This window comes from Muntiacus reevesi, unplaced genomic scaffold, assembly GCF_963930625.1.
Source record: "Muntiacus reevesi unplaced genomic scaffold, mMunRee1.1 SCAFFOLD_115, whole genome shotgun sequence".
Lineage (NCBI taxonomy): Eukaryota > Metazoa > Chordata > Mammalia > Artiodactyla > Cervidae > Muntiacus > Muntiacus reevesi.
In genome coordinates this window covers 142,715-167,168 of record NW_027077863.1, presented here as the reverse complement: position 1 = coordinate 167,168, position 24,454 = coordinate 142,715, and the positions used below count along the sequence as shown (strand labels likewise).

Sequence of the window (24,454 nt, the reverse complement as noted above, 5' to 3'; positions counted from 1 at the left end):
CCCTGGAAGCGCAGCCGGGAGGCCGCGCCCTGGCCGGCCCGACCGCCCACGACGCCGCCGCCCAGGCCCTGAGCGGCGCGTGCAGGGGCGGCGGGCGCTTCGGCCCAGCGGGACTCTGAGGGCAAAGCTGCGGCTCCCGGGCCGCCTGGGTCCGACGCTCGCCCCGGGCGGCAGGCAGGCTAGGCACGCCGCGGGAGGCGGGGTGGGGGTGGGGGGCGGCGGCAGCTGCGGATTAGATTCCGGTTTTGTTGTCGGGAGGGAGCCGAGAAGAGTCCCCGGAGGTGCGTAGGTTGCCCTCTGGGCCGCCGCTTCTCCGGGTGCCTCTGAAAATACCGTCAGGGTCGTGCGAGGCGGCACGTCTGGCCACCGCCCTTCTCCCACGTCGCCGGCCAAAAAAGTGGAACATCAAGATAAAGCAGCTGTTGTGGTCAATAGCAAGTGGTGCCGGAGCCACAGTTCGGGCGGCAGGGAGGCCCAGGGTGATGCCGCCCCCCGGGCGCGCGTTCGGGTGGAGCGGCGGCTCCGCGGGTCCCCCGCAGGGCTGGGCCGCGTGGCCCTGCAGAATCCAGGGGTCCAGAAGGCCCGGGCCAGCTGTCCAGGCTGGCACTCCGGGCGCGGGGCGCTTGAGGCAAGCAGGCTCCGGGCTGGGGAGGGGAGCTTCGCGCCGGGAGCTGCAGCCCTGAATTTGCAGACCGGAGTTTTTCGCCCCTGTCGGAGAATCTGACAACCAAGATCCTGCCTCATCAGATAAGAGTGGCTCCTGTGATTTCACGGGTTTTAGGCTGGGGTGGAGGCATTGAGGTTAGGAGAGCCCTGTGAATGAACATCCCCCGGAGGCCCAGCGCCCGCCTAAGAAGGGTTTTATTTTACTTTCTTTTGTTGGATATTATCTTATTTCCTAACAAAGTGACCTGTCCTCTGTCGCCCTGGGCTCTGGCAGTTGGCAAATCCCTTTCTGTGGCGCTGGGGACAGCCGGCAGGGTCTCCACCTCTGCCGTGCCCACATGCAGGGGTGTATCAGTCAGACTCACGGTCCATCCAACACGGGCGGCCGCGTGAAGTGACATTGGAGAAGGCTGTGCCAGTTCATCCGGGAGGACCGAGAAAGACGCCATCAAGTTGCATCTGGGTGCAGTAACCCCACCCAGATATCCGCCCAGAGAAGCAGGGTTGAGTGGGCTGGGTTGTTGATACTAACCAGAACGGAGAAAGGGCCCCCAAACCAGGTTACCATTAGTCGTGGTTCCAAGTCACGTTCCATATGCTGTTCCACCGACTTTTCAGGGACAGCACAAATGACTCCAGGTCTCATCTCCCCAAAGGAACGAAGATAAAGCTTCCTGCCCAGGACTGCCTGCAGGGGGGACTGCGGTAATAAATGTTGACCTGCAGCAAAAATCGATTGAGTGGGACCGAGGTGGTGGCAGTAACGATGGTTGGGGGAGTGGGGGGAGACCCGCGTGGAAGCGGGAGGGGCGAGGGAACCGACTCCGGCAGCTTGGGAACTAGACTTTTCTCACTTGAAGGGAAAAGGAGGTGCAGAAAGGGGCTGAAAGGCGAGCCAGAGTGGGTTGGGAAAGCGAGGTGAGGAGGGTCATTCTCCCTTCTGGGAGTCCTGGGAAAGGTCGACTACGTATATTCTTAAACTGTAATCAGACTGAAGTATTTGGGTTTTTTAATTTTTCTGTGTAAGGTTTAATGTTTGAGGCTATTAATTCATAGCTAGATTTCCAGACAATAAAATATACTATCAATAGGGCAGTGGTGTGTCTCCACTAGGGGCTCAAAATCAAAGCTCAAAGACTTCAGCTAAAAATATGGTTAGGGTGGAGAGGGAGGTGGGAGGGGGGATCGGGATGGGGAATACATGTAACTCCATGGCTGATTCATGTCAATGTATGACAAAACCCACTGCAATGTTGTGAAGTAATTAGCCTCCAACTAATAAAAAAAAAAAAAAAGATACTCCTCATACATCATAAAAAAAAAAAAGATGGTTGGGGGATGAGAGAAGTGATGAACTGGAGCTACCTTATATCAGTCTTTGAAAGCAGATTGTTAAATTCTCAGTACTCTCGTGAGCAAGTTGTTGCACAAAGCCATTACTAAAATTGTATAAACTTACAGTTAAATAATCTTAAAAGCAAAAGAAATGCATTCTTAAAATTCATCAATTCCTGATTTAACTACAATTTGCTATTATCTGTGCTGCGAAGTTACTTATAGGATTTATAACTATATAGTAAAAATAGAAACAGCAATGTGTGGATTTGCAGGTCTTTCCTGCTCTGACTTCAGTGATTATCACATTGGTGTCTTGTAGTTTGCATGATGTAGGCATTTACATCACAATAGTTGTCAAATGCTAAAATAAGAGCATGATCTATGAGGTTAGCTGCCTAGATCATGGAGCAACAAACTTTTCTGTAAAAGGCCAGATAGTATATATTAACAGCATGTAGAACTTTAAATATATACTTTATAGTTTATATGCAACTAGAGAATAATGACTGACCTTTAGGTTGATAATTATTGAAACACTTTTCTATGTGTATGTGTTTAAATATTCTATAATCAAACAGAAATAAAAGGAATGCAGACTCTAATGCTATAGTACAGTTAGGCTTCTTAAAATTCTCTCATCTTGAGAAAGGATTTTCTTTAACTAGAGGCAACTTTTTAAATAATGTTCAAACCAATTTGTTAGGCAGCCATAAAATATATGTCTAGTTCGTTAATTCTACTTTCTTCCAAAATTTTTTATACCTTATCCTCTTTCCTCCTTTCCCATGCTTACTCTCAGGTTATAACATTTAGAGCAATCAGAACAGATTTTCATTGGCATCTGTCCCCATATTCCCCACCTACTCTTCCTTCCATGTTTCTAAATACAGTTCCTCAACTTGTAGCCTAGATAATCAAACCCCTTATGTCTACTCAGAGACATTTTCCCATCAGTTTTCTCCTTTCTTTCTTATATTATCATCTTCCCTCTCTTCTTGATTACTCTTGTGCTATTATTTCTCTCATCTTAAACAAGAACTTCTCTTTTTTATATTTTTTAAATCGAAATATAGTTAATTTACAATATTGTGCTAGTTTTAGGTATAGCAAAGTGATTCAATTCTGTATATCCTTCAGATTATTTTGCATTACAGGTCATTACAAGATACTGAATATAGTATCCCCTACTAAGCAAAGTAAGTCAGGACAAAGACAAATATTATATGATAGCACTTTTATGTGGAATCTAAAAAGATAATGCAAATGAATCCGTGTATGAAACAGAAACAGATTCACAGACGTAGAAAACAAATTTATGGTTTGTTTTATGTTTATCAAAGGGGAAAGGGATGGGGGAGTGATCAACCAGGAGTTTGAGAATAACAGATAACAGACTACTGTGCATAAACAAGAACTTCTCTTAACCACACTTCCCCTGCCAGCTGCCATCACATTTCTTTGCTCCCCTTTATACTAAGACTCTTAAAAAGAGATGACTGTATGGGTTTCTCCAACTTCTATTAATATATTACCAGTCTCCACTACTCCACCAAAAAAAAAATGATATTATGGAGCTTACACATAACCTTCATTACAGCTAGATGAGTGGCTGGTTTGGGGTTCTCATGCCATTTAGTCTCACTGTATGACTTGACAGTGTTGATCACACCATCTTCCATGATTAGATGGTCTCATTTAGCTTATAAGTCACCACACAGTTTGCTTTCTCCTGCCACCTCACTCATTATTCTTTTCCCCGTCTCCTTTGCTGGCTTCTCCTTATCTCTTTGATTCTCATTGCTGTGGTCCTGAGTTCAAAATTTGATGTTCTGATTCTTTACTTACATTCACTCCCTTTAAGATCTCATCCAAATACTGGCTTAAATATCACCTACATGCTGACAGTATCCAAATTTATGTCTTTAATAGTCACCCAAATAAGAAAATGATTTAAAAAATAAATCTACATTTCATTGAAAATTTTATTATGTCTTTTCACAGCAAAATTAAGTTTCTCAGGTAAGAATTTAGTCATTCATTAAAGATTTGGGTGTATTTTCTGTGTACCTAGTGGCTGGAAGTCAGAGAAGGGAGATCAGAAAAAATTTAAATTATTGGGGAAGACATGATTACAGAAAAATTATATGTCTTAGGTATTTGACAAGCAACAGTCTATGTAGGAGAGCCTTACGGTGCCCTTAAAAATAGGAGTGTTAGAGCCTGAATTAGAGAAACAAGGACAAAATGAATCTCTAAAGTCATTTCATCTGTCATCTCTCAATTCCTCTGGAGAAACTTCTGATTGCAATAGTTTTCAATGACTCAAGGGTTAGAAGTTCAAATACTTTTCTTGTAATGTTATGTCACAGTTATAAGTGACATAATCATTCATTTAATTTTAAAGCTCTCTTCAAAGTCTTTACATTACATTTTGCTAGAGAGTCTTATTTATCCCATAGTCAACTACTGCAAAAAAATAAAATAATAATAAGATCTCACTGGGAAACATTTTTTCAATCTTAAATAGGTTAGGACTAAATCTGAATACAGGAGTTATTTGATAGTCTAAATGAAGAGTGGAGTTGATTGTTTCAAGGTACTATCTATAATTGAAAATGGAGGCTGATACTAATACTGAAACAATTTTAATAAAAGTTCTTCTACTTGTAAATTCTTTAGTGGGATATTTTCCCCTTACCATACATTTGTTATCTCTTTGGGATACTGGTCAGACAAGTTCTAAACAGGATACCCACATTTAACCACATATCATTAGATCTTATACACTGTAAGAGATTTGTTGGATACCAAGCCACTTAGCAAGCGTGTGGTCAGCCAAGCTGAATCACTGAAGATACTGTTGGTAAGCACCAGGCCATTGTGGTCTGGGGACGGTTATTTAGGCTTTGGCTCTCCATTCCTAATCTCTTGGAGAAGTGTTTACCTTCTCTGTTTACACTTCTAGTTCTACACCAAGTTGTGGCTTGCATTTTAGATTTTAGTGTCTTCTGGAAATCGGTTGGTTTATCTTTTTCAAGGTTTGCCTTGAGAGTCTGTGTTTCATTGCCAATTAGATAGCTTTCTTAAACTATAGTCTAAAGGGGAGAAAAAATTTCTAAAAACATTAACCATAATAAATAGGTTTTATAAAAGTTTTAAATTCCACTATAGTTAATCAGTTTGAACAAGACATTTAAGCTCTAAATAGCATTTTAAAGTAAACAGAGCTTCATACAAAGTGACAGTTAGAATTATATTTTCCGCTTCTGAGTGTGAGAAAATTAATGTACCAAAATAGTGCCTACTGTTTAAAGATGTCTTGCTCCAGACATATTTAACAACTGAGATTCGCAGTGGGTAGACCACTGAAGTGTCTCGTCATTAAATTATGCACTGTACATTAGAAACAGATGTACTCCTGGAAGTCTTGCATGACAACATTGTTTTGCAATTTCCCGATTAAGACATTGCTAAAACTGAAAATGGAACCGAACTAACAGGTCAGCTATCTTACTTTAATCATGGAGGAGAGCGGTTGGCTTTGAGAAGGCCTGGTGCCTTTCCTTGGCAGTTTGATATAAACTCTAAATGCTATTTCTTTACCTTGTTTTCCTCTAAAAGCTAAGGAATTAATGAAATTACTTATTTTAAATATTGCTTGACCTTAAAGTATTTAGATTTTAATAGGCCAATGTCACAACTACTTAATATATTGAGTCACAAAACAAATCTTACAAATCAAGTGGAAAAAAAAAACTGGGAAAAATGTTATAGTCATTCTTTCTAATCCATGGAAAAATAGCTATGTATCTCTCTGGAAATAAATTGTATTGAACAATATATAAAAGAAAGTGAAATTTCACTGAAGCATATTTATGTGGATGGACTTGGACAAAGTCAAAAGATAAGAATGGAGGGTCGTACTTCTCTGGTGGGTCAGTGGTAAAGAATCCACATGCCAATTCAGGAAACACAGGTTCAGGGTCTGGTCTGGGAAGATCCCACCTGCCAGAGATCAGTTAAGTCCATGAGCCACAACCACTGAGCCTGTGCCCGAGGGCCCTGATGCTGCAACTGCTGCATCCTGAGTGTCCAGGGCCCATGTTCTGCAACAAGAGGAGCTACCACAATGAGAACCCTGAACACCGCAATGAGAGAAAAGCCCGTCCAGCAGCGAAGACCCAGCACAGCCATATGTAAATCAATAGTAAGGTGTTCCCAAAATTAAAAAAAAAAAGAAGGGTTATTATCTGGCACTAAGAGGTAAAACTGAAAATCACTGACTGGTTCTAGTCTAGGAAGTATTTTTGAAAAGAATAGATGTTAACTATAAAAATCTATCAATTTATATTCCAATGTGTGATATATTTTCCATGGAAATTAATTTAGGAAAAAACTTCAAATTCAGGTCATATATGTGGAAATTCTTTCTTTTAAACTTAACCGTCCTCGAAAGTGTTAGTAATTACAACTTATAAAAGAGTCAGAGTTTGCTGGACAAATAAATTGAGATCAGTTTTGGAAATTTTATTTTATGAAATGTTATACAATGGAGGCTTCTGTTTGAAGTGTCGTAAAATTAACAAACCAAATATTTTACAGAACTGGGGGAATAAAGGCTTCAAATTGTCTTTATCTGTGGTTGCCATTCTCGAATATGAAACAAGAACAGTAATTTTTCCCTATTTTTTTAAACTGTAGGCCACATATTTTTGACCATCATCTATTTATTCACATATGTATTTCTTCACTAAAAACGTTTTGTTTCAAAAAGTAAATCTACAGTTGTTCTATATCCACAGTTAATTTTCTTGTGTCCAGATACACACATTTTTATTCCAACAAGATAAACATTCCAATGAGATAAACATTTTCACTAAAAGGTTGCGACACTTCAAAGTGGCCACAGATGACTGATTCTTTCTTAGTTACTGCCTCATTGTAAATCTTTGAGCAAGAAAGAATTTCTTCGTACATTTCTCATTCCTTACAAATACAGGTTAGAATAGTGTGACTCTAGGGAAAATAGCCCCAATTCATATTTTTCTAACCTTAATTTTTAAATAATGTCCAATGAAAAAATTACCCATTCAGTTAGTTTTTAGTAAGTTTGTAGTTGTCTCAATTTTTTTGGATGACTGCAATTTCATTAGTTAAAGATACTGTTATATATGTAGTGAGGTTTTACGGGGATGGGAAAAATGCATAATGTTATGAAAGACAGACACATGTTCAAAATGTTGCCATTTGTTTTACATGAATTAGAAAATGATGACACGGCTCTGTTTTGAAATCATCAGTCTTCATGAATTATTTTATAAATAATATAGTTGAAATAAAACCTCAAACTTATTTTTTGACCACATTTCCCCCTGTGATCTTTAAATCCAGGCATATATTTAGGAAAGTTAAATCCTTAAGTTTTAAAGTTATGTATACTTCATGCACCAAAAAGAAATTCGAAGGCTTTTTTTCCCCTCTTTTTTGGCTCCCTAAATCTTTTGAGTAGTTTATGTTTCTTTGTTATAGAGAGGGCTGTAAGTCCTTTTTTTTTCCCTGGTAGAAACTGGGAATTGTGCTTTGCTAAATGTAAACAATATCAAAAACTAAAGTATCTTCTGGATTTGGATTGGATCCCTAAGTCAATGCGATTCAGTAGCTTCTTATATTGGCAAACTATGCTCCCATCTACCAAAGATGAAAAATGGGTCAACAAGTAGCTTAAGGATTTTTGCCAGATATTTACATATGAATCAAAGGTGATGTCTCCTTAAATTGTACTTAATATAGGAAACAGTCTGTTTGATTTCAAACTTAAGTGGTATTTGATGTAGTCATTGCCTGTTCATGATTAAAATCTTACAGAAAGCCCACCAATGATGAGCAATCTAACATTTGCAGTCTCAGTTGTCAACTGTGCCAATTTCATGAAAATCATATTATCATAGTTGGATCCAGGCTAACCACAGAGAGCTCTTTCTCTATCCATAATTACATAATTAGATTATTTTTATCTTAAAGCTTACTTTAAGTAACATTTTCTCTATGGTATATTATTAAAGAATCATGCCTTCTTGAAGTCTCTTTGTAAGCCAAGAAACCCACATGTTACACATTATAGGGGGAAAAAAATAGCTTTCATGAGATTTCTGCCCAGCTTTGAATCAAGGTTCAGGAACTGTATTACAGTCTGCCAGTGACATTTTGGGAATGAAGAGAATACAGTTGCAGAGCAAACTTTACTAAAATAATTGATGAGACAAGATATTGGATGTTAAAAAAATGCTATTACTCTTAGTGCCAAACCTATCTTTCTCAAGAGTTAGACTTGGACATTTGAGATAAGATTTTAAAACTATGTTCTCTATATAGAAACTGCATCTGCTATCGTAGGCTGAGGGGAGGAGGCAGTCTTGATCTACAATAAGTCTATTTTATTTTAATGTTTGGTTATTAATATATACAATATCGTTCATCCTCATTCTCAGTTTTATATAAGCCAAAGAGAGTGTAAATTCATCAATACTACACAAACCAGGCATACAGAGTTTGGTAACTGACTGTGAATTCTGGTAAATTGCTTATATTTCTCTAGAAATGTTGGTTTGCAGATCTCATGCTTGATACGCTAGAAATGTGTGACAAAGATATTACTCAAGATAAGGACACAAAGCCTAGGGAAATAGAAATATGTGAGATGATAACCCCACTCAACCAAATAGACAATGTTAGTTAAGTAGTGAATGTTTTTATTTCATTTATTTTATTTTCTATAGATTTATAAATGAAAAAAAGATGAGCTTAAGAAACAAGGCTGCTCTGAATCAAATATGGAAGAATGTCCATTTCAAGTCTTAGCTGAATCTGAGTCTGAAATTGCTTATCAACTTTTTTTTTTGATTACAGAATGCTGCCTTATGCAGATGTGCAGTGAATCCTTGAACAGGAGAGTTATTTGTCCTCCCAGTCTTCCCTGTATCAAAACCCATTGACAACACAACTAAAAGTAAGTTATTAAACTTGTCCTTAATTCTGCCTATAGTGATACAGCTCTTTGAGATTTCTCACAAAGCTTTTCTCCAGGTTGGGATTCTACTCTGAGGAATTATAAACTGGAGTAAATTTCAGTTTCCTATATCTAAAGTTTAAGATCACTGTCGCATCTTTGTTGTATCCTGTGATGCACTGCATCACTGATACATCATTGGATATCTTCCCAACTGTATTAGAAACTTATGGTTTCCTTCTACCTTTAGTAAATTTTCTTTCACTGGCTTTGTTATTTTTCCATGATGGGGAAATTTGAGCATGGATATTTGAGTACACTATAAAGCATCCAGGGCAAACTGGATTTGGTTATGTCACAACCCACTCCAATGTTTTTGCCTGCAGAATTCTATGGACACAGGAGCCTGCCAGGCTACAGTCCATGGGAACGCAAAGAGTGGGACATGACTGAGCAACTAACACTTTTCAACCCAAGAAGGTCTGTGGGTTCATGATGCAAATTCGCCTATCTCCATTCTAACAATATAGACCTATGTATCGATCATTAAAAAATAGTTCTCATCACTGAACTAAAATTATTAAAGACAATATGTATCCATTTTTAGATAGTTTACTACGCATTAGGGGGAAGTGTTGATTTAATGACACTTCTCCTCAGTTGTCTTGTATATTGTTGTTGTTGTCATTTAATCTCTCAGTTGTGTCCAACTCTTAGCGACCCAATGGACGTTAGCCCACCAGGCTCCTCTATACATGAGATTTCCCAGACAAGAATACTGGAGTGGGTTGCCATTTCCTTCTCCATGGAACCTTCCTGACCCAGGGATCAAATCTCCATCGCCTGCATTGGCAGGTGGATTCTTTACCACTGAGCCACGAGGAAGCCCTGTTTTGTATATGATAACTGAAAAGGCAGAAAGACAGGACACTGAAAGATGAACTCCCCAGGTTGGTAGGTGCCCAGTATGCTACTGCTGATCGGTGGAGCTATATCTCCAAAAAGAATGAAGGGATGCAGCCAAAGCAAAAACAACACCCAGTTGTGGATGGGACTGGTGATGAAAGAAAGGTCTGAGGCTGTAAGAGCAATATTGTATAGGAACCTGGAATGTTAGGTCCATGAATCAAGGCAAGTTGGAAGTGGTGAAACAGGAGATGGCAAGAGTGAACATCAATACTTCAGGAATCAGTGAGCTAAAATGGACTGGAATGGGTGAATTTAACTCAGGTGACCATTAAATCTACTCCCGTGGGCCAGAATCCCTTAGAAGAGTGATAATCTCTAAGAGCAGAGGCACATGATGTGGTTGTACCAACATTACAGCTTAATGATTGGAAGGACAGCACAGGGATGGGGATCCCAAGTGGAGCCAGGTAATCAGGGTAAAGGAAGCAGAGATAAAAGCTCTGGAAGGCTGAAGTGGAATGAACAGTGAATGTGGGGCAGAATATGAGAGTGGAGGGGGCTGCATAATGAGAAAGTTCTGGAAAATTGCAGAAGGGTCACCTTGAGTCTTTGGTTAAGTACTGATCTACACAAACATTAGGGGAAACTCTGAAATTAGAGAAAGAACCTGGGAAAGGCCAGGAGTGACAAGTTTTTTGAGTTCACATAAGATGGAAGTAATTTCTGTTCTTGAAGTCAAAGTGGAAAGACCTCATGATACATCAGGTCTTAGCAGTGAAAGCAAGTGAAAGTAAGTTAGCCTTAAAATTCTCTGTGTGTGCCTGCTTCATCGCTTCAGTCGTGTCCAACTCTTTGCAACCCTATGGACTGTAGCCTACCAGTCCATGGGATTCTGCAGACAAGAATACTGGAGTGGGTTGCCATGCCCTCCTCCAGGGGATGATCTTCCCAACCCAGGGATCAATCTTAGGTCTCCCCCATTGCAAGCAGTTCTTTACTGCCTGAGCTACCAGGGAAGCCACTTTCCTTTTTAACCTTTTTTAACATGTTTAAAAAGTTAAAAAGAAAGTTTTGAAAAATTAATATGACCCACATGTAACCTAACTGTCTGCCTGGTGAAAATACAGTGCTCTTTAAAGGTATATATATAAAAAAAAAAAGTCCTTTATTGTACAATATGAAATACACAGTGTCCAGCATCTAGTCAAAAATTACTAGGCAATCAAAGGAACAGAAAAATACAGATTTTAATCAGGAGAAATATAATTTGATAGAAATAAATGCAGAAATAGCACATAAAGGAATTAACAAATGAAGAGTTTGGAAAGCTGGGACAACTTCCAGTTTATGGTCTACAGTATAGAAATCTTAGAAATTTCACTTCATTTTCAGAAAAAGAAAAAGATGAACAAAGTAAAAATCAGCAATCATTTTTAGATATATGATATACATCAGAGAATTGAAGGTCACAGGGCAAACTACTGCCCCAACTGGAGACAGATTCATATACTGCAAGTCAAAGTGTTTTCTTCACTAGGAGCAAAAGTCTAAGAGCAGAAGTCTGTTAGAAATACTTAAACAGCAACTGCTGAATTGTTGGAAGTTCTGTTTGGATAAGCTTGAATGTTAAGAGACTCCAGGCAGGCCAGTCATACAAGTTGTCTCATGCTTATGAGAGTTTTACCCCCAATAGTCCCACTAGCTTTTGAGGATGAACATTAGAGAGAGATGTCCTCATGATTCCCACAGTGTGAGAAGAATGCAGCATTCTGAAATATTCCAAAAGCATCCTATTATCCTTAACAAAGAATACCCTCTAAAGTTACTATTTTACCAAAATCTGACTGACTTGTATTTTAATAAAGCCTATCTGACTTAGGAGAAGGGAAATATCAAACTCCAGCCCCATTTTACCTTTGATGTGGGGAAAGGGAAATAGCCAACTTCAGAAACACCTCTTCATTTCTGTGTCACCCAAGGTGAGAAAACTAGAAAAATAGCAAATTAAATCCAAAGTAAGAACAAACAAATAATAAAAAATTAGGGTAGAAATCAGTGAAATTTAAAACAGAAATCAATAAAGGTGGCAAAACCAAAAGCTAGCTCTTGGAAAGTATCAACGAAGTTGATGAACCTCTAGTCAAATTAACTAAGAAAAATAGTGACCAGTGGTTGCCAGGGATTAGGGTGCTGGGAGTGAGGGATGAGCAGGTGGCACAAAGGCCTGGGAAGCTATCTGTATGTTACACTGTAATGGTGGAGACCTGACATTATGCACTTGTCAAAACCCATAGAAATATACACACAAAGAATGAAGGCTACTGAATGAAGGCTACTGTAATCTGTACACTTTAGCTAATGATAATGTGTATGTATAGGCTTATCAATTGCAAAAAATTTGCCACACTACTCTGAGATACTAAACATGGGGAAAACTGTCTAGTTTAGGGGAAATTGAGTATACATTGGAATTTTTGTACTTTCTGCTCACTTTTTTCTAGAAACTTACTGACTCTATATAGTGTGCTAATTTAAAAGGTAGCTGAGATAAACATTAGAACTTCTCTATAAAGGATATAAAAGAAAACCTGAACATGATGAGATCTTAGACACAATAATCATAATGAAGTTGTAAACAAAATTCAGATAGATTTTCTAGAGATTAAAAGTACAACATATACTTAAAAAAATACACTGAATGTTATTATAAGTATATAAGTCACAGGCAACCTCATTACATTTAAAGGCATGCTAATGAAAAGTATGTTAAAAAGTCATAGAAAAAGATGAAAATAAATTTCACTATTAGAGGGATATTATCAAGTATTATAACACATTAGTAACTGGAGTCCTAGAAGAAGAAAAAATAATGAGGCAGGAAAGAAATGTGATGAAATAGTCATGAAAAGTTTATAAATTTGATGACTGACAGACACATAAATTCAATAATTTAAATAATAACAAAAGCACAATGGTGGTAATGAAACCAACACTAAGGTTTATAATAAAATCACTGAAAACCAGAGACACTAAGAAAATCTTAAAAGAAGGTAGAGAAAAAAGACACATGACAAAGAGAAAAATATACATCAAAATGAAAGCAGACTTCAGAAACTATAAAACCAGAAGACAGTGGCATAAGATCTTTAAGATGCTAAATGAAAAATATTTCTTGACCTAGAATTATTGCATGTATCACAATATTCTTCAAACTTACAGGCAAAAATATGTTTCAGACCAAAAAAAAACTTGTGAGAATTAAGAAGATTCATACTAAAAGTAATACTTAAGGAAAATATTCAAACAGAAGTTAATTGGTACCAAACGTATATTTGAATCTGCAAAAAGAGTGAGAGTGCTGGAAATGGTAAATATTTGAATGCTGTTCAGTTGCTAAGTCATGTCTGACTCTGCAACCCCATGGTCTGCAGCCTGGCAGGCTCCTCTGTCGATGGAGATTCTCCAGGCAAGAATACTGGAGAGGGTTACCATTTCCTTCTCCAAAATATTTAAATAAACATTCAAATATTTAAAGAAGATATATGTTCTCACTTTAAAAAATTTCTGTAGCAGATCATTTCCTTGTCATTATTAACAAATATACTTGACATTTATTATTAAGAAGTAATAATGCATGGTTTCGTTTATAGAATTAGCAGAAATAAAACATATGACAACAATACAACCAAAGAGGAAAAGTGAATATGGAGTTACACTCTTATAAGATTTTTATACTGTATTTGAAGTGATAATAACATAATCTTAATTTAGACTGTGATAAGTTAAAGATGAATATGGTAAACTCTAAAGCGATTACTAATAAGAAAAAGGAACAAGGTGAGCTAACTAAGAGTAAAGATACAATAGAATCATATAATTAATCTCATAACATCATTAATATAAAAATGCAGAAATATTTGATAAGAGAAAGATGAGATGGAACAAATAGAAAATAGCTTTAACTTCAGTCTTATTGATAGCCACACTGAATATATTGTGTCATCCAATGCCAAAGTCACATTTAGGTATTAGGGACATATATGTTTAGGCCAAATTGAAATGTGGTATGAGTATAAAACATGCATTGGCTATCAAAAACTTAGTATGAGTTAATCTAATGTAAAATAGTCAGTAATATATTTTTACATTGATTGTTTAAATGAGAATATTTTTGGATATATTTGAATAAATAAAGCAAAGTATTGAAAGAGTATTTTAACCCTTTTTGGTGTGTCTACTAAATTTTTTAAAAATTACATATATGTGACTAATATTTGTGGCTCACATTTTATTTTCATTGGATAGCACTGGCCCAAATACCCCAATTAAAAGTCAATATTGTCAGATTGGATGAAAACCAAAACCTATATATACATGTTGTCTACAGGAAACCCACTTTAAGTATTAAAATATAAATGTTAAAGAATGGAAAAAGTTATAATATGAAAACACCACTTAGATGAAAGCTGGAGTGCTCATATTCTATCAAACCAAGTTGACCTCAGAACAAGGAAAAATGCCAGGACCAAGAGAGACGTTATATATTAATAAAGAGGCCAATTTATCAAGAAGCTATAATAATTCTAAATTCAGTAAGAGAAGTTTGAAATATGTGAATAAAAAATAACAGCAGACTGACATCTTAAGAAATGCTAAATCAAGCTAAAATGATTCATTCAGGCTGAAGAAATGATACCAAATTCAAATTGGATCCTCAGAAAGAAATGGTAAAAATAAGGGTAAATGGAAAACTGTATTTCTCTTTATATACTTTTACAGTAAAAAATGGAGTTCATTGAATTTATCATCTGTTTAGGCTCATTTATATATGTAGTTGTACTGTGTCTACAATTTACATGAAGTGGTCCAATTTTAACTCTATGTTGGTTAGGAAAAAACTAAATATGTGCACTGTAATCCATCAAGTTAAGAAAAAAAGAAAGGGAAAAAACTATAGTTATTAAGAAAGTAGGTAAAATAAAATTTTTTACGTATTCAAAAATCAGAAACAAATGAGAAAAGGGGGAACAGAGTAACAAAAAAAGGGGGATAAATGAAAAAACTGCATGGCAGATCTAAATTGAATCATATCAATAATTATATTAAACACTAAGAAACTAAACACCCAAATTAAAAACTGTCCAAATGGATAAAAGACCCAACAATAAGTCATATAACAGATACAGTTTAAGTAATAATACATAGAAAAGTGCTGCAATTCTAAGATAAGCACAGCCCTGTTAATAAGAGATTTACTTAGTAAATGGCTAATGAGGAGAAATATATTTAGCACGCCAAGAGTAAGAAAAGAAGGCTGTAGTGGCAGTGTTAATAATAGATAAAACTGACCTTAACACAAATTGTATTCCTAAAAATAGAGATTTCACAATGATAACTCATTTCATTAGGAAGACAAAATTATCATAACTATGTGCTTAAGAATAAAGTTTAAAAATATGAAGCAAAAATGAACAGGATTAAAGAAACAGATAATTGGAAAAATAAAGATTTTGATAGAGACTTTCTCCTCTTTAAGAAATTGATAGAGAAACTAGACTTTAAGCAATCAAAATCAATTCACCTTCAAAGAAGATAAAGTATCAAATAATTCAATATATATACATGGAGATATGTATATAAAAGCAAAAATAAAAATTTAATCCTTAAAAAGTTTTGGCTCTCTACATTTTATGCTTCATATCAGAAGATAAAACAATGTCTTTTATATAAAACAATGAGAACTAGGTTTACTTTCTTTTATTCTGATGTCTTTGTAAAAAGTTATTTTCTATTTTGATTAACCTTGAAAACAAACATTCAGCTATCAGGGCAAACAATGGCAAATATATGACATTTTATTAAGCCCTGTTCTAAACTAAGTCAACACCACCTTTGCTTCACCTTCTTACTTAGAAGTTAATGGCAAAAAAGTCAACGGCTAAAACTGACAGTAGTTTTTGAAAATGAAAATTATCAGAAAGCATCTCAAATTCAAAATCTTTCGGGCATGGGAAATATAATTTTGCTTTATGTCTCATAGTCTATGAGAATGTTTGCTTTTTACTGTTAAGTCTAGGATGTATCTAGTGGTTGCAATGCACCATAAGCTTTTTATATGGAAAACATGCTTCTTATACAGTGGTCAGTATGGTATGACATTTGAGTAGGCACAAAGTGAAAAAAAGATTTTTCTGAAAAACATCATCAACCCCTCACAAGACCAAAGATTGGCATAGTGGTGGAAGCAACCTGTGTTGTTCATTAGGTCTGACACCAATTTTGTATTAATTTGATTTCTTTTTCTCTTAGCCATGTGAGTGATATGCATGTGCCCCCTCCCTCACCTGATAGCTCAGTTGGCAAAGAATCTGCCTGCAATGCAGGAGACCTGGGTTCAATCCCTGGGTTGGGAAGATAAGATCCCCTGGGGAAGGGAAAGGCTACCCACTCCAGCAGTCCATGGTGGGCCACAGAGAATCGAACAGGGCTGAGCGACTTTCACTTTCTCCCTTACAACAATTTCCCCCTCCTTTTACAACTGGCACTTTTGGTTGGTGATATGTGTAGAGTTTTCCTGTTGCTGGTCCCAAATCTGGCATTATTTCTGACAGTCATTTTCTTTGGATAAAATCCAAATATTTTAGAAGATTGAAGTAAATTAATTGTGTTATCTATTTCAATAAAAGAGCCACCACAGCCAAGCCAACATAAACAGGCTATAACAGTGATGGCCAATTTAAAGGTTCATTAACAAATACCAGTAGTAGCACTATAATTTCCAACCTTTTATCACTCAAATATGAAACTACAGGCATTGAAGACACCAGAGAGAAAACTATGTCACACCACAGACTGTCGATCAGTTTTTTACTTATCATTATAAACTTCCAAAATGTAAGTTAAGTTCTCGCTGTCTTGCTAATTTTCAGATTTAATTGTGCCCCCAAAATGATGACAGTGTTTTAGTTGTTCTTTTTTGTGCTTCCTTTCCCATTTGTCTCCTCTGGCAAACACTTACTTTCTGATCATTTACCCTCCTTAACGAATCTCCTTGTTTAATTGTTTAAAATGATCTATATAGTTTTAAGTGAGTTTGGAGCCTCAATGTTTACTTCACTTGTTCACAGTGTGATGGCAGAAAGATGTAGAGGAAACAAAAATGACAGTGGTACCCTAGAATTGAGGTATGGTTTCTGCTCTCTCTTCTGGGCAGAAAAGAAGTCACAGTCACAGGTAAGTTGAACTCCACCTTACAAAAACACCTGGTTGTAACTTGTGTACAAGAAAAAGCTAAAAGTCAAAGTGACAAATTGGGAAAAGCTATTCACAAAACCCTGTAGATTAATAATATTTATTATTCATCTGCTACAAATTTGTGAATGTTTTGCCTAGTTTTAATAATAACATTAATCATTTCTCTGCAAAAGACTTTTAACCTTTCAAGTGGCAATTTTAAAACTCTTAAGAAATGAAAATTGATTAAAATTTATAAAAAATTATAGAGGAAGAAATCTAAACATAAAGATAGGAATGACTTTTCACTCTTATCTGTGCCTTCATTTGTAATAATAGTACAATAAAAGAGCACACAGTTTTCACTCATCCTCTTAGTAATGAAAATTGAGGAATAGTGTTGGGTACTGTTGAGGGTGGATGAGACAGGAAAAGTAAGTGCGGATGGTGCTCAGGGCCGATGGGACATTTATGCACTCTCTCCTTTGACATTCAGCTGCAGGGAACTAGACATTGTAAAATTCAGTGAGATAGTCACGTTTATGAACTAATTGTTTGAAGTACAAATAAGTATAATATTTTTGATATGTATTTGGTATGTGCTGTGATAATTTTAAAAGTGAATCAACTCTGATATTCTAGTGTGAGGAAACAATCACATGTTTAGACAAAAACTTAACTACTAAGTTGATTCATAACATAATACCATATAGTAATGGAAAGTCAGATATAATCTAGATAGCCAAAAGCATGGCTTAAAAGAACCTGACAATCTTTATGATGACATGTCATGCAAGCAGTGAAAGAGAATATCAGGCAATATTTATTAACACGAGAAAACATCTATATTGTGTTGGTTGTTAAAATCAGAGGCAAAATTGTTTATAATATAAGCACGATCTTGTCAAAAGATATGTATAATGTCATTACATACATATTCATGTAATTATATAAAATTATATAAAAATTTAGTTTTATATATTCATATTTAAGGTCAAAAGGAAATGATGGTCTCTATCATCACTTATATTCGTCCACTCAAACTGTTAAAACACCATAGACTGGGTGGATTAAACAACAGAAATATATTTCTCACAGTTCTGGAGGCTGGAAGTCTGAGCTGAGGGTACTGGAAGGGTAGGTGTCTGGTGAGAAGTCTCTCTGGACTGCAGATGGCTACTTTCTCACTGTGTCTTCACATGGAGGAAAGAGAGAGCTCTTCTTATAAGGACACTAATTCCACCATGAGGGTCTTACCCCATCCCCCATGATCTCATCCTAACCTAATTCCCTGCCTATGTCCATACATTCAGATATCATCACCATGGGATTTAGGACTTTAATGTATAAATTTAGGGGATACACATACAGTGTAACTGAACACTTCACAGATGACTTATAATTTCTTCTTAAACAAAGCAATTAATCATATTCCATAGATTCTAAATAGGTTAATTTTTATATTAAACAGTATTAAAAACAGTTGAAACATTAAAATTCTAAATGGCAGGATGATGAATCTGGTTTCATTGTATGCTTCTGAGCATTTCACAAAGCTTCCCTTGATCACTTCTCTCATATTCAGTAACTTTTTGAGATCAGAATGACAATCATTAGGCATCCTATTTCTTAGTTATGCACATTAGTATTTCAAATAAGAGTCATAATTTAATCAGGGTGCATAGTTGCTACTAGGGCAAAATTGGGAAAGGAATAGTTTTAGATTCCTAATGTTTTACACACTATAGCAGTCCTGCTGTGTTTCCAGTAAAATACCTTGGAACATAGTCCATGACAAAAACAGATCAGGCTTTTCCTTCAAACATTAATTACTCAAGTACGAAAGTGCCAGTGAGGAAATAGTGCCAACTACAGGGATCACATGGGGGCAAGAATGAGCCTGCCGGGAACCCCTTCTTAAAACTTTACAGCCCAGTTCTATTTTTCCTAATGTATGGCAAACAAAACCATGAAGAAAAAGAGTAAGGAAGAAAGAGTAGGAGAGGAAGGAAGCAAAGAAGGAAGAAGATGAGAAAGGAAGACAGGGAAGGGAAGAAGGAAAGACAGCAGGAAGGAGAGAAAAGAGGAAACAAGTGATACGAGGTTTGGCCCGCAATCCAAAAGTTAATCCTGTTAGGGGAAGAACTATATAAGCCAAATTTCACTGGTTGAAATTTTCGCTTAATTCGTTACAAAATTGTATGAGAAGATGCTTTGGACTTACTTAGCTTTCTGGTTTGTTTTTGTTGGCTTAATAAACATACTTTGGAAAGAGAATGTACATTTGGAGCCCTAATATACCTCTACCCTCCCCAGGATACTCTACCCACTCCTGCCTCTAAGGAGGCAGAAGCCTTTGGTGCTGAAGCGCTGGCAGCACACTCGGGGCAGACAGTATCCTTAAAGACCACAGCCTGCTGGAAAGCAGAGTTGCTGCAAAAAGCAAGCTCCTAGTAGCTATCTCAAAACACTTTTCTTCTTTTTCTCCCTATTTTGGTCACCCTGGGAAACACTTTAAAAAAAAAAAATCAACTCTATTGAAATGTAATTTACATAAAATAAATATTACTCTTTTAAGTGTATAGCTTGGTGAATTTTGACAGATGTAATTATCCAGGTAGCTCCTGGAACAAACAAGATGTTATTTCCTTCACTCCAAAACTTTCCCTTATACCCCTTCCCAGTTATCTTTCCTATCTCCAACACCATTCTGTTACTCTGAATTAGATTTGTCTCTTAGGAACTTTCATATAAATAGACTGGACTGTTTTGTGCTTAGCGTTTTGTAGTTAGAAAGTTTTTGAGATTCATTCATACTGTTGGACATATCACTAGTTTATTCCTCTATATTGTAGTAGATATAGTTTTACCGCTCTTTCCTGTATAGTCGATACATTTTCTATTTTTTGTCTAGTCTTACTGCTCAAGGCCTTTAGTCAAATAAGTGATAAGAACATCCTTGCCTTATCTCCAATTTCAGGGGGAAATCATTAATTCTTTCAGCACTAAATGCTTGGCACAGGGTTTTTAGACATGCTCTTTATTAGGCTGAGGAACTTACTTTCTATTTTTAGCTAGATAATTTTAACATATTGAGTGTTTAAGTGTTTTAATTTTTTCTTACATCTGTTGAACTGATCATATAATTTTTCTGTTCAAATAATGAATAAGGTGAACAAAATTGATTTTTATGAGCTATTATTCAACCTTGCAATTCTATTAGAAACTCCAGTTGCTCATTTTACATATTCTCAAGCTCAATTTGTTATTATGTTTTAAGGGAGTTTTGATCTATGTTTATAAAGAATATTAGTCTGCAGTTTGATTGCTTATAAATGTCTTTGTCTTGGTTTAACAGAGTAATACTGGCCCTGTAACATCAGTTAGGAAGTGTTTCTTTCACTTCTATTTTCCAAAACATTTTGTTTGGGATTATTGCTCTACTTCCTTAAAGTTGAGCAGAACTCATCAGAGAAATTATGTAGTCTAGAATTTTATTTGTAGGGAACTTTTAAAGTAAAATTCAAATATTCTTAGTAGTTAAAAACTAGGGTTTTACAAAGAATTTGGCATGTCATCTAGTCTGCCAAATGTACTTGCCTAAAGATTTCATAACATCCCTATTATCAGATTAATGTCTGTAGGTTCTGTAGTTATATTCTTTCTGTTTCATTCCTGATAGCTAAAATCTGTGACTTTTCCATTTTCTTCTTGATAAATCTAGCCAGACATTTTTCAGATTCATTTTTTTCCTTCAAATTACCGATTTATGTTTCTGTTAATTTTCTCCATGATCTGAGCCACCAAGGATGCTCTTATCTTTTAAAATGTTCTTCCTTATACTTAATTTGGGTTTACTTTATGCTTCATTTTTTAGCTTCTTAAGGTAGAACCTTAATCTATTATCTTAAGATAATAGATTCTATATGTTCAATATAAGAATATTAAATCTATACATTTTCCCGTAAGAAATATTTTAGCTGCACCACACAATTTTTATTATATTTTCATTTTCTAAAACTATTTTCCAATTTCCCTTGTGCTTTTCTTTTTCCTTTGACTCATGGGTTATTCTGCAACACTTTGCATCCTGCCAAATGATAGAGTATTCTTCTATATATCCTACTAATGTCCTTTTTCTGGTCCATAATATAAATTAGGTTCTCTCATTTCATTTAGTTGTCATGTCACCATGTCTTCTGACAGTTCCTTAGTCTTATTCAGACATTTGAAAAATGAAAAAAAAAAAAAAAAGAGTACCAAAATTGGGCAGGTCATTTATTTTTGTAGAATATCTCTCAACTTTAATTCTTCTGGCGTTTTCTCACAATTACATTAAAATTAAATATTTTTTTGGTAAAAAAACACCACAGAATGGATGTTATGACCTGCTCAGCGCATCATATAAGAAACTCCATGTCTTTGATGTATCTTGTGACGAGTAGCATTCAATGTGATCACGTGGCTAAGGCGGCACCTCCACTGTAAGTGTGCCATTTCATAATGACGCGTATTGTGGGAGATGCTTCACACTGTGCAGACAGCTTCTCAATGTGCCTGTGTCACACTGATTTTAATATTTCTCAAAGGTTCTGCCTTGTGATGATTATTACTGAAAATGAATGATTTTCTATTTTCTTTACTCCTTCTATATTCAGTGATGAAAGTTTTACTGTAAGAAAGAGCTGGCCCTTGTGATTCTTCCCCTTTTTTGTTGACATATTCAATTATTTATATTAGTATGGACTCGTGGATATCTTATCTTCTTCTCGAGGTTATAAATCTAACTATCTTTATTATTTTACAGCTCAAAATTTCCCAGATTTGGCTATGAGAGCTCCTTCGGGTTGGGTTTTGTGTCTTCTTCAAAAATCTCCATCATCATTCTGGGAGCACTTTCTTACTTTCTGGCATCAAAATATCCCCGACTCATCTTACATTTTCCTTGCCCGATCCTGATGCCAAATGTTTCTCCAAGGATCTTGACTCCTCTAATTAGGAACAATATTCTCATTGTTACTTCAGTGGTATTGCTTCTAGGCCCTTTTGCTGGAGGAGGTAGGAAATATATATATATATCAACTCATACACTCATATACATCTATGTTTCTACATTTATCTACTTGTCTGAGTACTAAAAACATACCATATGCTTTTCCCCCTAGTCTAACACTACAGCATTCATTCTGGCCTTCCCTTTTCCCTCATTTGTATCAATAACTATTTTCTGAGAGTAGACGCCCAGGCTTTCATTATCCACCATATATTTACTTTTTGCTCAATCCTAGCACACACACAAAGTAATTTCATATCTACAAACTCATAACCTTGTGAAAAGCACATTTACAAACTGGAGTCTAATATTGTTCACACAGTTCTTTTTTGTCTTTAGCCTTACAGATACAGTCAATTTGTGTGTGTGTTTAAGACTTCTTTGGCTGGTTTTTTCTGCCCCAGTCTAATCAATGTGATTATATTTATCATTTTGTAATAGAATCAAGTTTGTTACCTTTTGAATTTTATTTTGTATATACCGTATTCTGACAGGTTTTAATCGCTTGAGACTATGGGAAACATTATCACCATTCTAAGAGTCATAGCTCAAAATATACTCAACAAAGTGTCATTTCTTCCTCTTCTGTCATGTTTCATTTCCAGCTGGGCTCTGAGGGTGAACTGTCTCAAAGGTTTCAAAATTACATTTCCTGCGTATTAATATCTTTTGCACAGAAGATCATGCATACATATTTCTTAAATCCTATTTTTTCTTATTGTATACTAAGGAGAGTCTTTTGCACTTTGTTTTTTATTGCTTGCTAGTTTATTATGTTCAATATCAAAATAGTTAAATATTGGTATAAGAGCTCCAATAACATCCTTTTTCCTGAGTTCCCAGAGAAAACCCTTCTCGTTTCTGAATTTGTTTCAGTTGTCTGATTTACTCCTGATTGTGGCTCATGTTGTCTTGCTTCTTGCCATGCTCAGTACTTTTATGTTGGAGTCATGTCTGCACTGTTGTTTTCCTTGAAAGAGTCTGTCCTTTCATCTGGCAGCAGTTTAAGCTACTAGCAGATCTGCTTGATCTCTTTAAGGCCTCTTGTTAAGCTTTGTTATGGTTGGCCTAGAGTAGGCTTCACTCCAGATAGAGTTTAGCTCTAGTAGTAATGCATGACCCAGTGGATTATCACCAGGGACCCTCAGTGGCCTGATCAAATGTCTTTCTACTTTCTCTGATCTCTGGGATTGTTCAGCTTACAAGTTACGGACTATCCTTTGTTCAGCCTCACGAACTTGAACTCTATACATAGACTGATTAGTTCTCAGCAAAAATGCAAGAGTACCCCGAGCACGTTTCTGAAGCTTTTTCCCCTTGTACTTCTTTGTCTGCAACTTTGCTGTGCAATCTCAGCATGCTCCTCCATGGTTTCTGTATCCTCAACTCAGCAAGACCTGGAGGATTTGCTTGGACTCCCTCTTCCAGTGCCCATGATTCAATAACGCAGCCAAGCAGAACATGGGTCCTCATGTGCTAATCTTGTTTCCTTTCTCTCAAGGTTCCCTGTTTCTTCTGTCCATTGTACAATGACTGAAAACAATCGATGCCTATATCTTGTTCAGCTAAGTTTTTACCTCACTAAAGCAACTTTGGTTTCTGTTTTTACATCAGGCTTGAAGGCTGAAGTTTGCCCTTTCTGAGTCAGTGATAATCAGATTATAAGCAGCACCCACTAGCCAGCATGCCACCTTTGTGCATCGTGGGATTAGTTGTCCATTCTTTAAGATGCTTAGTCACCATTCACTAATTGTGACAATAAATAGTATGCCAGTCTCTGAGGACTGTGATATGAACAGTGCTTCTGTGGCCGTGAGATGTATAACCTAAACCTGCACAAGTAATGAATTTTGACTCTGAAAGGATTCTAGAAAGAGAGAAGAATTACTGATACCACATCCTGAGAATGTATTATGGAATTCTACTTGCAGAATAAAATGGGCACTGTGATCTTATGTTTTTGTTAGAGGCTATGATGACTTGAAAGAATTCTTAAAACAGATTAGAAATATTTTGACTACTAAAAGAAATAGGTATATAGGTCAAGAAATAAGACAAGCTAATAAATATAAACTTTGAGAGGAACGTTGTGAAAAACCAGTCAAATGGTTGGATGCTGGAAACTAAACTGCAGGGTGTGATGCAATGAAGACATTAGGGATTCCCAGGATGTATATAATTATACACACACACACAAACACACACACACACATTATAGGTGTATATATGTGTGTGTGTGTGTGTGTGTG

The 24,454-nt window shown here is 36.4% G+C and overlaps 1 long non-coding RNA gene across 1 annotated transcript in view; it reads left to right on the top strand.

The window, feature by feature from the left end:
* Positions 1–8,903: 8,903 nt before the first annotated feature.
* Positions 8,904–24,454, top strand: part of LOC136155199 (uncharacterized) — a 36,558-nt gene continuing 21,007 nt past the window's right edge. Inside the window, exons 1-2 of the long non-coding RNA XR_010660719.1 lie at positions 8,904–9,010; positions 17,047–17,152. This is a non-coding gene — a long non-coding RNA (uncharacterized lncRNA). The remainder of the gene's footprint in view (positions 9,011–17,046; positions 17,153–24,454) is intronic.